The sequence below is a fragment of the Lepeophtheirus salmonis genome, chromosome 1 (assembly GCF_016086655.4).
Source record: "Lepeophtheirus salmonis chromosome 1, UVic_Lsal_1.4, whole genome shotgun sequence".
Taxonomy (NCBI): domain Eukaryota; kingdom Metazoa; phylum Arthropoda; class Copepoda; order Siphonostomatoida; family Caligidae; genus Lepeophtheirus; species Lepeophtheirus salmonis.
This window is the reverse complement of record NC_052131.2, coordinates 38156086-38173592: the sequence shown is the minus strand read 5'-3', so window position 1 is coordinate 38173592 and position 17507 is coordinate 38156086. Positions and strand designations below refer to the sequence as shown.

At 30.1% G+C, this 17507-nt stretch overlaps 2 long non-coding RNA genes across 3 annotated transcripts in view; one reads left to right on the top strand and one right to left on the bottom strand.

Moving 5' to 3' along the window:
* Positions 1-12795, bottom strand: part of LOC121118349 (uncharacterized) — a 147934-nt gene extending 135139 nt beyond the window's left edge. For both annotated transcript variants that reach the window (XR_011782799.1, XR_005864409.2), the window contains exons 1-3: positions 12657-12795; positions 11030-11282; positions 10865-10975 (exon numbers count right to left, since the gene is read on the bottom strand). This is a non-coding gene — a long non-coding RNA (uncharacterized lncRNA). The remainder of the gene's footprint in view (positions 1-10864; positions 10976-11029; positions 11283-12656) is intronic.
* LOC121118342 (uncharacterized) lies at positions 12667-17270 on the top strand. Its single transcript, XR_005864407.2, has 4 exons — positions 12667-12806; positions 15262-15446; positions 16450-16649; positions 16709-17270. It is a non-coding gene; the product is annotated as an uncharacterized lncRNA (long non-coding RNA).
* The last annotated feature ends 237 nt before the right edge of the window (positions 17271-17507 follow it).

Genomic DNA, 17507 nt, shown 5'->3' with positions numbered 1-17507 from the left:
CAGTTATTAATGACCTTCTTAACATTGTAAATAGTCTGCCTACTTACCTTAGTCAAGTTTCGGATATCTACTGCTGTGTGTTCATCGCAAAGTAGAGCAGCAACTTTGATTATTTTGCCTCTTTGTGAGGCCATTTTTCGATTGATTGTGTACTTTTTTTTTGGAGGGGAGGGGGGTCAATATACACAGCTTGTCAGCTGATTTGAGGAATAAATCATTCATCTCATGTGTTTTTCTCATTCCTCTCCTTTATAAATGTCCCAATTTTAGCTTAGCGCTTGATAGTAGATTTCATGTATTTTAATATTTTGTAATCACTCATAATATAGGGCTTATTTAAGTATATACTTTTCTTATACAAATTAGTGAAAATTCATTAATGATGAAAAATTGATCATCTAGTCGTGGTTTAGGTTAATATTTTGTTTCGTCTTATAACTTCTATATAAACAGCTAAATAAGTTTACATATGGCGTAACTTTTGGTAAATTTGAATAATCTATGATTATACTCCTTTAGGTTATATCATTACTTCCCCCCTCTTAATACTATTATTATGCAATCTTGAAATGTTTTCCTTGCCATACACTCTAACAATATTTAAAAGATGCAATCCACCTATTTCAAGAAGAGATTGTGTGAATCATGACATTTGAATTAAATTTTGCATTACTATATATATAAGAAGGAAGACAAATTAAAATATTACAATGCAAATATTGAATAATTGCATTGCACTTATATAACAACTTCTTCAATTTGTAAGAATATCAAAAATTTATATATTTCATGCTCTTAAACAATGCATTTCCTCTGAAAATAAGAATATTTTTTTGTGCCAGTATTTTAATTCTATGTACATGGTATACAATACATATGGGTTGGAACTCCAAATAAAAAAACATAATATATATCTAATTATTTACAAATGCCTGATAGTTATACAGGTTCATCTATTTTCGCACTTTAATTGATGGAAACGCTAAACACCAAGTGACGTAACAAAGACTAATATTTGCCCAAAGTAGTGGTCTACCGAGTAAAGATCCAAAACTTGCTGTATGACTCGACTAAATTACGAAAATGGGATTTTTATGGAATCAAGAAAAGAAAACTCAAAACCAATTTGTTAGATGTTTGACTATGAAGATCATGTCTATGGCATACCACACTGTCATAATGCCAGCTCGAAGTGAATCCAAATTGCATTAGAGGTAGAAATTCTTCTTTAAGACACCCTTAATTGCAAAGCTCAGAGGGTGAGGTTAGGTCCAGAGCATGGCCACATGGAGACTGGCCAGAAGTATTTATATAGTTGCTGCATACGTTTTGGTTCTTCTTGGCTGTATAGGAGAGGGCGTTCCTTAGTGGATTTCTTGATATTGCAGGTAGTGCGGATGGAGATACCATAGGTCTCGGTAGTCTTTTACACTGACACCGGGGCGGAGGAAATCGCACACACGTTGTCTTTTGCGTTATTGCTCCGACATTTTTTCAATTAGATACACAGGATAAAAACAAAAAAAAATTTGTTTGCTGAATCTGTTATTATAAAAAGTTATAGTACAAATGTTCTTTCTTACTCAGAAAATAAATCATTAATTTACTTTGTGTTTGTAGAGTCCAACTTTTCATAAAAATCATTTCGATCAATTTTCAAAATGTATATCTGTTGTGTAAAAGTTGTAATTTGTGTGTGTGTGGGGGGGGGGTTAAGGGTTTAGATGACCAAGTATCTACTGCTGTGCTTCACCACTTTCATTAACTTATTAATATTTAATTTAAGAGCTAAATTGAGTTAATCGGTTCATTATTCAGTGAGTTATTAATTTTTGAAGTGATGGGTCTCCCGTCATTTACCTTTTTACTTATACGCTTTTCGGACAACTTGAGACATTGATAAAAAAGGGCGAAAAGAAAGAATATTTACTTTTTTTAATTTGCAGTAAGTAGAGAGCAGCACCTGGTCTTTCAGTTTTGAAATGGATTTAAATTAATATAGGATCACAAATCAACAAAACAATATGTGTTATCATTGAAACAAGTGTACAATAAAACTTTGTCAACATTATAATTGATAGAATAGCTATACCATCACTGACTAGAAGGAATGACATTGGCGGCAATAGTTGCATATTGTTTTGAACTTTGCTACACACAAAAAATCACTTTTTAATAGCACCTCTTCATGGTGTGTTATATGCCATCAACTGAGTTTTGCATAAACTAGTTCCTCTCACCTCTACGTAACATAACTCTTTTAATTGATTGCACTTAACGCTAGTATTAGTAATTTTAATTAACAAATATTAACTGATGTCATCATTTCATTTCAATTTATTACTAGACTGGGTACAGTTGCAACTCTTTTTCTAGCTGGTTCAATTATTCCGAGCTACTTTGATTTAGAATTGCAAAATTTAATACAATGTAGAAAATAGGCTTGTTATTGTTTATATATATTCAAAGGTAGAACCAGTCATTAGTTTTTCTACAAATTGCATAACGTTACAACTATTCTTCTACCCATGGATGGTACAAAAAGTTGTAGAATATCAAATTTGAGTTAGAAATTCAAAAAAATAACAACAATAATATTTTATGATGAGCAAATAAATAAATATACTTTTTATAGCATATTACATTTTAGTAGATTAAGATATAATACGAAATGTACTATGAATCATTGAAAAGGATTATGAATGAGAAAGATACACTCTCAAAAATCAGCGGATAGGCATGTCCTTGATAAAAAAAACCATGTTTCATATGAAATTTAAATGTATAAATAATAAAAATGATTAAACAATGCAATGATCATCCTCTGTACTAGGCATTCAAATATCTTAAATTTCTTTTCAATGAGTGAGTTTTATGTTTTGGTAAAATTATATTGACTAGTAGCAAAAGAATAAATAATTCATGGGATATAAGTTAGTGGAAATTTTTTTAATTGCTGACCACATTATCAAATAAAGATTAATCCTTTTAATAACTATTTTTTACTACTTATGTTTATACTAATTTTCAAATGTTTATTCAAGGATTTTCCATCTTGAACCCTCCTGGGACAAATTTTTTTAACAATTCCTTAAGAAAAAGTTTTAACTCTTTAGGAGGATTTCAATAGCTGAGGAGATCTAGCGAGAAAAAGAATGAAATGGATTGGAGTGGTTTACCATCAATACCCGAAATGAAACAATGGTGATCCTCATTCATTTAAGAAGGGAAGTAAACAGAATGGTGATTATAATAAAGAACGAGTTATCGTATGCTATCTGTTCATACAAAGGAACACTATCAGGAATGAAAAAAAAGAAAACAATCATGGCCACGAAAAGAAGCTGAATGGGATGAGGAATCAACTCATTATTCAATGAATTAAAAACAGAATACACTTGTAAGATGCAGGTATTAGTAGGGGAACAAGGATCAAAAGAACTACAGTAAGAAAATTTATTCTAATCATTGTTGGACCCTTCGACATCAAAGCTCTAGAGCAGTGGTTCCCAACCTTTTAAATATAGTGACCCATTTTAGAACAAGTAATCAGGAAGCGACCTCAATCCTTAAAATATCTTATACACAAGAAGTTGTGCACAGTTTGTCACATCTTGAATAATTTGGCAACTTATTTACTGCTTCAGGACCGATCATGAGATGCACAATATCTTTGGTGCATGGAAAAATAAGATTATCAGCTATTGTGTATGGCTTTTAGCTTGTGCTATTCTTAATGGAACCGTGTTTGATGCTTCAATGCCAACTAAATTATGTTTTGAAATAATTCACTAGTATTAAGGCGGTGACTTTTAGCACCATCAACTTTTGCTTGAAATAAATCAATACTTTTATCCTTCAAAACAGGGTGCTTAGTTTCGAGATGTCTTTGAAGTTTAGCTGGTTTCATAGACTCATGGGTAAGAACTTCCAAACAAGTGCCACACCAACACTGATGGGAGGAGCGACAGCGGTGGCGCAACCAAAACAAAACATGTTCAATACCGTCTCAGACGTTGTGTTGAGTGACTTATAAGGAGCAACAGCGGTGGTGCAACCAAAACAAAACAGAAACGGAACATGTTCAATACTGTCTCAGACGTTGTGTTGAGTGAGTAATTTTATTTATTTAACTGTCTTCATTTTTCACCGTGTTTTATATAATATTCACGTTCGGGTCAAAATCGATACTGACCCCATGGCATTGGTGTCGCGACCCACAGGTTGGGAACCACTGCTGCTCTAGAGGCTATTACCCCCACTTTGTTAGAGTACGTTTTAAGGCTTTCAAGGAATGTAATGGGTTTATAACACTAAGGAAGTATCATGAACGTTTTGAGAGCAAAAAACGCCTCCAGACAAAAGGTGGATTCAGTCTAGGCCCAAGCCTGAAAGCCTGCTCTCCGAACCTCATTTTGCCCAACCCAAGAAGCCCATGGTGGAACCTTTCAGCCTTATATTTATTTATAATATAAAATAATTTCTTTACAACTAATGAATGATGACATCTGCGATTTGACACCCTATGAAAAATAAGGTGAAATTGACGTTATAGATTATTTGCAAGTGTCAATATTACAAATATCTTTTTTAGTTTGTGGTTAAAGGATTGATTTTGTACTGAGTTCCGTTAAAAATCTAAAATTTCTAATCAACCAAACTCCAATATTATAAAAAAAAAATTGGTATAAAAAGTCATAAACACATTTAAATAAGTTTAAAAGTACATATAGCTTCAAAATTAATCTATTTTTTTTAATTGATTGGGATTTGATTTTACAGGAGCGTCCGAAGGGGGGACTCTCCCCCAGAAATAGAGACATTTTTTGGTTTGTACTGAAAAAATAATTTCATTCGGAATTTTTTTATTTATGAGAAATTCAAAATTCCTTTTGTATCGATTACCATATTTTGGCCCAAAAGCCCTCAAGCTGGCCCCAAACCTGACACCCCGTAGCCCAATCCATCTCTACTCTAGAACTTATTAATGTATTAGGCAAAATAAATGTCGCCTCCTAGCTCGTCGGATCTGAACCCTCTAGACTATTATGGAAGGGACGTCTTGGAGAGAAATAGTCTAATGAACGTACACATCATACTGCTGATACCTTGTGGGCTTCCATTCTTGAGGCAGTGGCCAATATGTCCATTCTTGAGGCAGTGACCAACATGTACATTCTTGAGGAAGTGGCCAACATGAACAAAGAGTTCCTCATGAAGGCCTCTGCCAGATTCAAAGCCAGGTTGGGGCTGTGGTTGAAGCTAGGGGTAGATACTTCACTATGGACACCGTCATGTAAGAGGAAAAGATTTGCCAACTACTGAATTAATTATGGGGAATAAATTTTAAATAAATTATCTTTGAATTTTCCGCATTTAAAATCCCACTCTGTATAAAGATCTGAATACTTTTGAAATTATATCTGCGGACGAGTACTTACCCGAAGGGCACTTGTTTTTAGGAGTAATATGTGGGTATTTTGTACATTATTGTACGGATATTAACCAGACCAAGTCCTATTGTATAGTATATATTAATAACTATTGTCCCATCAACTGTTACTTTAGTAGTAGAATATACTTTTCCATACGTCTTAAAATTCATTACTCTTTGATAATAATTCGAAAGAATAAAATATTATATTCAAAATAGATACTTTTCACTTTGCCTGTGTTTTGTATATTCTTGATCTTAATAGCATAAATTACCTTATGTGTACTTGATTTTTTTGTTTTTTCACCTATCTCTCAAATAAAATAACAAAAAAAAAATTGAAGGTGGACTTCCTTGACGCTGAATTTTTCTACTTTGATTTATCTAAGCCATTATGTGATAATGGGAAGAAGAATGAAACCCTACACTCTATGCATAGACATGTATTTTTCAAAAAACACATAGTCAGGCATGATAAAGGGACAGATAAATGTATCTGGGTACGGCATATTTATGACCTTCAAGATTTACAATTGTATGATCCTAAAGAAAACCTTAATTTTTGAGAAATGGAATGTGCGGAGCATCCGTTTCATAAAGAATATAATATTTTGTCGAAGAATGTAAATCTATTTATTAATCCCGCATATAAACATGACGTCCAAAATGGGAGAAATTTAATGATAATGACGTCAATAGATGATCCTATTGTGATGAGTAAACTTGTAAATTGTAAGCATTTCCTAGAGTGCAAATGTGTTTGTAAATATTTTAAATTTAGTTTTAGAAATGTTTTGTGAACAGTTGTAGATTTTTGAAATTTTTTTTCCAAAAAATTGATTTTTTATGGAAAATTGCGAATTTTTCAAAAAAAAATTTCTGAATAACTGGATTTTGTAACAAATTTTTCCAAAAAATTTAATATTTGAATTTTTTTTTCAAAAAATTATTTTATGTGAACAGTTGTTGATTTCTGAATTGTTCTTTTTTTTTAATTTAACACAAGAAATTTAATTTTTCAAATTTTTTTATTTTTTTTTCCAAAACCAAGACCCCCCCCCCCCCCCAAAAAAAAAAAAAAAAAATATATATAATCCTGCAGACGACCCTTATTTATTTACTTTCATAGCTGCCTCTAGCCACTCTATTCTAATGTTATGACATCTAAGCTCCTCTCATCCTAAACCTTTTTGGGTTTACCACGTCCTGTTCTGATATATTTTATTAAACATATCGAAAATGCTTAGAATTTACAACTCTACATGTGAAGTAGAGATTGTTTAGCAGGGTATTATTTAAGGATGTAAAATGGTAACGGATATTAAGTCAACATTCCTTAAATTGATTTAATTTGATCTTCAGATGAAGTATAAACGTTGTTTACTTCATTTGCAGTAGTTTATTAATAATGACAAGAATAGTGGCGCTGTCTTGCGGGCTAAAAGATTGAAGCAAAATACATAACATAAGCAGTTCTTGTTAATTTGTAGTTTATTTACTTATTTGTTAATAACTGTAGCCAGATACAGTGGCACTGCTTCGAGGATATATTCTTTGTTAGTTTGTTTACACAGATAAATAGATTGCTTGAGGATGCTGTTATCATCGAGTAATAGCTGAGATGAAATCATGCAATAACAGTGCCTTTAAGTAAACATTTGTGACTCAATATATTTAGATATAGTTTGCTCATATCATGACTCCCTTTTTATAGGTTTAACTAAAGTAAAACTGAACACAGAATACATATTACTGATATGTATTCTGTGTTCAGTTTTCTTTTCTTTTCCAATGTACTCTTTTTGATTCAAAGCAGCTGACTTGACGTATTAATGAACTTAATACCTCATTAAGAGGCAAAACTTCATTTTGTTATTTTTTTGGGTCAAATTTGTCCATTTCTTTTTGACAGTAGAGGTGGTGGGTGAACTGAAAAGCTTGTTGTGTACGGTCTTTTTAGTCGTATTATGCAATATTTCAAGAAAATGAGGAATAAAGGTCGTTGAGGAGCGTCTGGATTATATCAAAGACACCATTGGGATATTTTTAATGCATTGTGCCTAAGAATATGTATGTACATTAAATGCAGGACTTTATCTCTTGTTACAAAACTTTTAAACTACAAAAATCAACCTTATTTATGTAAAAATTAGTTTGTCTCATTATTGGGCAATGTGTATAAAACGACAAAAAAGATTGTAAAATTACGTGATAAAAATTTAGAATAAACAAATAAATTATTGAATATGCAATGAAGTACTGCATTTTCCCTCCTCATAATGCATCAAGTTATTGATGAAAATATTCCATATTAGATTATAATTGCTTGAAAAAAAGAAAAAGAAGAAATGTGCTTCCAAATCTAAATATTTTGCATGGTTAATAATTTACCCTACATATAAAAACGAAGTACCCCATAACCAACATTATGACAATTCATTATTTGTATCGATTTTTAGATACATATATATCACTAATTGCTTGGTACTTATTCAATATAAATCGGGTTGTCCCAAAAATGGGACCGTATACAATTAAGGGATGCACAATCCCTTTCTGAATTTACTGTCTTTATTTGTACAATATGTGCCCTTGGATAAAAAAGACTATTGCAAAGTAGGTAAATTGTAGGTCTCTCATTGTTTGGACAAGGGTGTCAAGAAAATGAAAAATGTTTCCCATGGTTTTTATTCCAAAGGGCCTCTTTATGAAAACAAGTGATTACATTTGTTATATTTTGGAGCCTGTACCCCTTCCCTAGTTTAAGGTCAACTCTTCCTATACAATAAAGATCCCCTATCAACGTCACAGAGCTCTAATAAACACCAGTATTTAATGCTAAATTCAATTTTGGGACAAATCAATGTCCCCTCCCCCTCTTTGAGTACAGATCTAAATCCCCTCGGTCACTTTATGTGGAGTTATTTTTAGTTGAAGGTCAAAATCCCACTAATCCTCAAATTTGAAATATCTCCGTCAACTGATTGTGGTGGAATGGGTCAAACTCCCCGAAAATACGGTCTTTATAGCGGGGGCTCAATTTCAAAGTCTTTTAATAGAAGTAGTAGATAAGCAAGGCGTTTATATTGAATAAGTAATAACATATCGACTAATGATAATTTAGATATTTCTCTCTAACAATCAGTCCTTGCACTTTATACTCCGGACAACCCATTACCCATATTACATATATAAGATAAATAGGTTTAAAACTTATGACCAGCCCTGTATGTACATATTTGAACATATAACTTCTCACAAAGAAGTATTACTATGTACCTACAAACATACAAAGGAACATATTTATACAAATATTAAAGTGAACAAATTCATTTCCTGACTTTATAATTATATAAATTAGATTATTTTGTCGTCAGACCATACTTAATTAAACAAACAAAAATAATTATTATATATATTCAACAGTACTGTAGAAGTACAAGAATCTCAAGTCTACTAAAAGGACGCTTTATCAAAGCAAGGACAAGGGGTTTCTTTGTTGTTGTTGTACATAGTTCTTGGAGCAATCTGTTTGACAAGATATGTATGTTCCTTAAGGACAGATAACTTCACACAAGGCTTTTAAATAAAATATATGATATTCTAATTTATACTGAGCAGTAGTGTGATCCAAATTAATAAAGTTTTAGCTACTCCCCAGGGCGAACCCTATTTTTCCACTTTTATGAAGTGTAATAACTTGCAAAAATTTTGGCATCCTATGGAAATAGGAAGGTAATACGCAATCAACCTCCAAACCCCCCCTCCCCAAGTTTGCCTATTTTCAGTATATAAACCGTTTTCGTTTAAGGTAGACAATATCGATTGTAATCACTGTATTTTATTTACTTAATATTTTATGGCGCTAGGTAATTTTGTCACAAAGATATTTCGCTTTAATAAATAAACTATACGTCGTTCTTGTTATTATTAATTAAACTAAATGATCCCTTGGACTTATTTAATCAAAATATGTAATTTGTATTACGATAATTTAATCTGTTTGAAAAATGATGGACTTATGCCCCAAATTTCAATGCATATACCAACAAAGTCTCACTATGTGATGAATTTGAACCAAAGACAAAGTAGATAATAAAATTAGTACTGTAATAAGAAAAAGAAAAATAAATGAACACGGCAACGATTCGAATAAAAATTTTTTAATTACTTCTCTGTTAGTAATTATCACTGGACATGATGGATTATTCATACTAGAAAAAACTCGTTAATTGACGAACATGCATAATATGAGGCAAGAGTATAATTCTATCATTATTCTAATAGGTAGAAAACAAATATTTCATGCATTTTATAGTAATAAATATGGCATATTTTGATTTAGAAAATTCAAAGGGAACATTAATTTCAACCAAAAATAAACAATAACATTGTATAAACCTCATCAATTTATATAGTAAGGCAAAATATCCGAAAGACAAAGTGGCTTTTGGACAACACGTCTTGAGACAAGATTACCGGGTACCATATTTAATTAGTTCAATATAATTTGAATCTCTTAAAATTGGTGGATTTAATTTAATGATTAAACTTCAACTATTTATATTAGTACTAATTTTCCCTCCCTGTTTACTTCCATTTAGGTGCAAGTATTATTCACTTTTTCTTCTCAATTTACTTTCTTCGTGATCAATAAGTTGTCAGACTTAAAAAAAGAGGAAAAAAGTCCGAATACGAATATTTGTACAGATTGGGGCAATTCTATACACAAAGGAATGGATGGCAGCTTCACTAAGTGTTGAAGTTATAACCAAGGACTTGTACCTATGATAAGATTTGAAAAAGTACTACTAGATCGTACTAGATAAGTGTGGCTGCAAGAAAGGTGATTGACAACCATTTTTGATATCAGAGAGCGTAAATTAGAGTTATTCAAAGAAATTGATGGATATATCAACTCGACTCATTTAATTGGGCGAATATAGATTACTTGATATTAATAGTGTCGATTACTCAAGTCAACAAAAATTTTCTTTTTCAAAAATCATTTAAATTCCATATTAAATTCTTATAGCACTGGAATCAATGATTACAAATTTATAATTAGTTATTCTTATCTAATCTTACTTTTAAGGATTTTTAAATATAATTTTAAAGTATTTATATAGGTTTGAGACAACTATTGATTAAGAAAATAATCAGACCCTATTGTTACTTTTATGCAATTCATTCATTAAAAAGTTGAATAGTACCTATTGAGGATTCACTTGAGATAAGGTTTTTAATGATTTATACTATTGTGCAAACACGAAAAGAAGCACAAAAATACATCCCAAAATCAATTGATAGTTACCCAATTTTTAGCAACTATTGAATTATTATGTAATAATTGTTGAGAATTGTTGATAGTTTGCCGCGATGGGTTGGCTTAAAATTTATGTAAAAATAAAAATACAAAAAATGACTTACTGGTTTCCCGGCAACTCACTGAAGGACAATTTCCCGAGAAATGAGAATACAGTTGCTCAATATATTTAAAAAGTCTTGCTCAAATTTTTCCAAATTGAATAAGTATGGATGCTTAAGAATAATGTTACATTAGATAAATATTGACCATTATACAGTAATTGTTACCTGTCTAATACAACATTTTACAGTGTATTTTGTTATCAACTGATGATGTTTCTGATTCATTTCTTATAATCAATGTTCCGAACGTTAAAAGGTTGAATTATAATGATATTTTGTTGGGTTGTGAACTATTCCTAACAATGATTGAATAATGGTTGACCAGTTTGGAAGAATGGACTATTAACCAACTGTTTTCTGATTCTTATTGGAACGGAGGTTGCGAGATTCCATAAAAGTAAGAACGTGGAAATCGAATCTAAATTTTGAAAAAAATAATGATTATAATTTTACGTAAATAAAGCTAATTATGATTATTATTTGACTTTAATATTGAGCTTGACTTCCTAATACATATATTAAACACCTATTTTCTTTTTCTATCTTGAAATTTGAAACAGCAACAGCGGATAGTTGGAAATTCAATTATTGCAACATTTTAATATTAACGAAATAAATTCTAATTAATCTATCATAATTGCTCGAATAAGTTTCCACGTGTAGGATACACCAATGATTGGAGTATGTACTGTATATTTTTACATAATGTATGGTATATGTATAGTTCATGGTTTTGATGAGATAAAAGTTCATCTCCACATGGACGTCCGCAGACTATATATATTTATATTATTATAATTTTTTTCTTTTTAGGGGGGGGGGGCTTAGCTTTTAGATTTTTTTGGATAAAAATTTTACATTTTAAATTTTCGGAAAAAAAAAATCAAATAAATAATATTTCAAATGTTAATTTTGTGGAGAAAAATTTCAAAAATAAAATTTTAATATTAAATTGTTTGGAAAGAAATTACAATATTTCAAAAACAAATATCATTTGTTAAATTTTTTGGAAAAAACATTTCTAAAATCCAGTTATTGACAAAAAATAAAATTTTTTGAAAAAAAATTTCAAAAATCCAAAGCTTTACCCAAAAAATTTAAATTTTTGGAAAAAAAATTCATGAATTAATTTAAAAAAGGAATATATATAAATATATCAAATTGAAAAAAAAATATATATATCAAATTTAAAAAAAAAATATATATATCAAATTTTTAAAACAATAAAATATATACTAAATTTTCTTGTAAAAGCATAAATTTATTAATTTAAGGAGGGCTACAGCCCTTCCAGCCACCCCTACGGACTCCCCTGCTCCATGGCATGGTAGCTATATTGTTCATTATGTAATGATATGGTAATGGTTTATGGTAGATAAAAGAAAAAGTGCTTTGCTTAATGGGTTCCTCCAGCCTCGTCCCTCAGTTCACGGATAGACACTGAGTTCCCCCTCTCCCTCCTGGAATACTTCATAAAAAATAACCTCACAACCTACTCAACATAATGAGACCTTCAATTTACTTTTATGATCCTCCAAAGTGCTAATATTTGAATATCTACAAAAAGTTGAGATCCCTCTTCTCCAATAATATATTCCTTATAACATAATTTCCTTATTATTAAAAGGTTGAGATAATTGAATTTCAAGCATCTGCTGTCATGGTCTCCAATTTAGATATAGAAAGAGAAACTATGACGTACGGGCAAACTTATACAGTAACAGTTTATCTCACATTCTGTTACGAGAATTATTTTTTAAACTAATACTTCAAATAACGATATTATTATTACCATTTCCAGTAATCGTGTCATTTTTTAACGGCCGCGGACTTGACTCTCAGATCCGTGGACTAAGACTCGATCCATCCACAAATTTCACTCGGATTCGAAACATTTGGATTTGAATACAGCCCAGGATCACCATTTTACATCCTATGCAAGGTAATTTTAATTATATATGTGTAATTATAAAAATTATTAAAAGAGTCACACAGGATTTCCCTTTCGTACGTAACACACTTTAGAATTATTTTATTTCCTTTTTAACAAATTTTTAAAAGATTTATATAAACGTAAAGCTATATATTTTTCCAAGTTTTCTTTTGATTTGAATAATAACGTTGGATATAACCATATTATATCAAGGTGAGAAATATCTACTTAAATCCTTACTTATACGTGATTTAAAAAAAACAAAACAGAAGTAAGTTTATGTTCTTTATTCTATTTTCCACGTCTTTGATGCTTTAATTAACCATTTATTTCAAGGCAAGTTAGGGATTTATTGTGTTGTACTATAATGTAGAAAAGCTTAAGAACTCCATTTAATGCCTGAGGGTATTTTCTACATATTCGTATTAAAAAAACCAATGAATATTTCATATATTTCGTAAAATGATTTAATATTATGTAGGGGAGATGGGGATAGTTGCAAAACAGGACGGGGAAACATGTATTTTTTCTCAAACATTAAAAAAATAACGGAGCTACAAAATTTATTTTGTAAAAAACATCAGTATTACTTTGACCAGCTTTTCATTGATGTATTGAATAAAATCTGATTTTGTGAGATAGTTTTACTATAAGTCAATTTTTTTGCAAGGATGCAGTCATTTTTTTCATTGAATTACACTGAGGAACACGAAATTTCTGCCAATGAAATGAAGCCAAGAGTATATTTTATCTTTGAGCTCAGAATCAAAAACAGATCTTAGATTTTATCTGGGTTGTTGGGTTTCCTAAACATCTGAGATCATAGTAATTCGGAACTATTATATTTTAGAGTTATTTTTTAACATTAAAACAATCAACAAATCGAAGTACGATTAATAAAAGAGATACTTTTATTCCAAACTTCTTATTCTACGAGGGACGACGAGATGAAAATTCCCCCGAGGAAAATTTACCAGGATTTATAACAGAAGAGAATCGATTCATTCCTTGGGAAGAAGATTCCAGGATTTTAACAATGAAGAGATCCATTCACGATGAGTAGGGATTTTCAATATTTCAAATATATGTAATTAGTAATAACTTTATTTGTTTTTGTACGAAAAGTAGTATTATATTGTAATATTTATTAGGGGGGTATGACGTCCTTATCATTACATTGAAACATTTAACATTGTTGAAATAATGTTTTATATTTGATAGTACACCCCCATAAAAATACAAAAAAAGTACAAAATAGTATCAAAATCCTTGGGTATGCATATTTTTTAAATGGGCCTTTTAAAAAAATAAAACATTCAATATTTTTCTATACTATTAGCTTGGATATTCCTTATCTCTATGAATGATGAATAAATTATAATGGTTCAAAGGAGAGTGTCGTTTTTACTCATTTTTCAGCTTAAAATTGGCAATTTGTCAAGTTCAAAACAAGATACATAATCAATAAAAACATTTTTATAATAATAAAAAACCCTTTTACATCAGTTTTATTCAATGTAATTCAATTTCTTGATTGTCTTAATGATGAAGAATGACTCTAAACGAGAATAGTCGCGAATTACGTAGTACCCAGCATTGCCCATATTAATTAGACGTTGAATAAAAGAGACATTTTTGCTTTAATAATATACAAAATAACTCCCCAAGAAATCGTCAGTGTCTCTGTTTTTTAAAACTACTCAATACTTATATCAATTAATACGTTATTTCTTAGATCAAAATATGTTTATGAAATACATCATTGAACAATACATAGCGGTGACTCGTTTATTATATTGAGACATTCATACAAAGAGAAGGGCAAACCTTGATTGATTACTATAGATTTTACTATTGGTTGATATAATTTTATCGAAATTTAAATTCAATATATATTGTAAAACTAAATACAAAAAACATCTTTTACTACATGACTAATGCTAAAAACGAGCATGTGTATTTTACACGAAGTTCGTGTTATTCATTTTCTCGTTAGTAGCATATTAATAATATAATTATATATATTATTTAATGCTAAGTGTATTCATCAATTATCTTCATTATCCGTTCACTGTTCATTAACCACAATTTTGCTTGGATTAATTGAATATTAATTTTATTGTCGTTAAATTCTCATTTCTAAATATGCTCATACTATTCACTTAGAATCAAACAAACAAATTATGTTTTACAAACTTTCTCATGATGGCTTTTATGGATAAGTTTTCGTGGATAAATATGAGGAAATGAATGGCATTGAAGATGACTAAATATTTTAGAACAATATCTAAACCAATGTCACCTATCTTTTTAGATAATCACTTTGTTGAATTTTTATCCTCACCCATTAATTTTTTATTATTCATTGAAACATAAAAAAATACTGTTCGTTAAATTATATATAAGAGCTTGCTTTATTATGATCGTAAAAAAAGTGTATTTTTATCTTCCATATACTTTTTAGGTTACAAATACGGATAAAAATAGAACATGTTCTATGCCGGAATGTAAAATGGGATATCGGTCAAATAAAAAATGAAACTAATCAAAAATCATATTACATGACTTCCCAACTGTTGTGGAAATGATTAATAAATGGAAAAGAACCATTAAGCACCATCGTTTCATTCCTAATTACGGCCAAGTATAGTAAGTATACTTAAGTATAGATTGTCATGAAATTTTTACAGCTTTCTTTTGAAAGTTGGTACACACTGAAAGATGAGGTGAATTAAAAAATAGCGCCATTTATGTTTGTAGTCTGGGACTTTTCATCCCATGTGTTTTCACTGCGTTGGGGAACATAACACAAATTGAATTAACGCTGAGTTATCCTACTGAAAAATGGTTTTGATCTCAAAGACAACTGTTCACAGGGAAATAACTAATTTCGACACTAAAAGTGCTATTGATATTAATAGTTGGTTTAGCCAATCAGAAAGCTTACTGATTTTAATTAATAGAGCATTAACACTTAAATACAGTGATTTTGGGAACGTAGTTCATACGGAATTAATTGATTTTGAAATAAATCATGAATTTGCTGTGTTTATTATATAAAAATAGATGACATTGAAGCAAAAAAAAACAAAAAAAAAAACATATTTATTATGTACTTGTACCATCAAACTACTATATTAATGCAATGAAAATGAAAATATGGTAATGAACTCATTATATGGAGGTAACTTTTGTTAAAATTAAGTGAGTATTAGTCATATCAGTTTCAAGTAACTGAGCCAAAAACAAAAAAAAATAACTTCAATTGTGGCCTATCTCCTTTATAAATTAGTTCAAAAATAATGTATTTCTTAACTTCCACCAAAACAATAAACATATTTTTTATGAATTATGATATTTTTCAATTTATTGCTGAATTTATGGTTATGTCTATAAATATCGCCATATTGATAAAGGTTCAATAGAGTTGAACTATTACTTATTATATAATATTAATGAATATTATATATTGACAAGACAATAACTTGTTTATTACAGCATTGTATTCAATGTGTCTATTTTTGTTTAAAATGGCTTGTCTTCACCTAATACATAAATAACCTACCTTGATATTTTTATTAATTAAATTTACTATTAACGACTCTCTCACATCGTTACCTTTATTGTATCTCACAACCTTTCCCCTGAAAAGAAACATACATAGGGGCCCAGAATCAATTGGTAGGATGTCAATTCCTCCCAACTATGGATTTGTCATTTAAGGATAGTTGGGAATTGTTCACACCTTAAGAATAGCTGATTCGTAATCAACCAATCAACGCGAAGAAAATTTATTTGGTAAAAAGAAGCAAGAAAATGTATATATGACAACAAATTACTGTATATTTTAATGTAAGTGAGGTAATACCGTTTTTTCTTTTCTCTAAATCTCTCTGAAATAATTGTTCTAGGAAGACATGCCCCCAGGCCTCCTACAGACTCCACCTATACTATGGAGGAATCACGATTAATAGGACCGATAAATAAGTCTAGATGTATGGAAACTGCTTTGAAAATATTGGATCGAATTTAGCAGAATTTTTTTTTACAAAAACATACAAATGACACCTGAAAAGTGCAACTTGCTGTCCATCTATTCACGTTTCTTCAATAAACACTATTGTACGTTCATTTCACAAATTGACAATCAACATGTTTTTTTACACAATTAACTAACACTATAGCCTATTATAGTGCCTTAAAAAAATGCATTATTTTCCCCAATTAAATCAAACACTTACTCATTTCATAGCTTCTATAATTGTAGATAACAAATGCTGAAATACCACAAATTGACATTTCGACTCTATTTTGTGTGCATGCCATGATTTATTGCCTTCCACAGAGCATAGGATGCATATGCACTTAAAAATAAATATCAAACTATATGTAATAGTTATACCTATATAATTGCAACTTGAAGCTAAATATATCACAATTAGTATTGGATCAGTCCCGGGACTGCATTTCTAATCAGTGTTTTTGTTTTCTTTCCCTTTTAGTCTTTTTTCTAATTGGTCCAGTCTTTTTCACGATTCATCAGTCCTAAGAATCGATAAATCGGTTCTCTAGTCCTAACTATATTTTATTTTTTTCCCTCCTACCTAGGCTTATAAAAAATTAAAAAACAAGAAACCCATACAAAATTGCTGTAACTGTAATAATAATTGAGTATTGTACGTATTGTGATGGACCTTATGTATTTGGTAT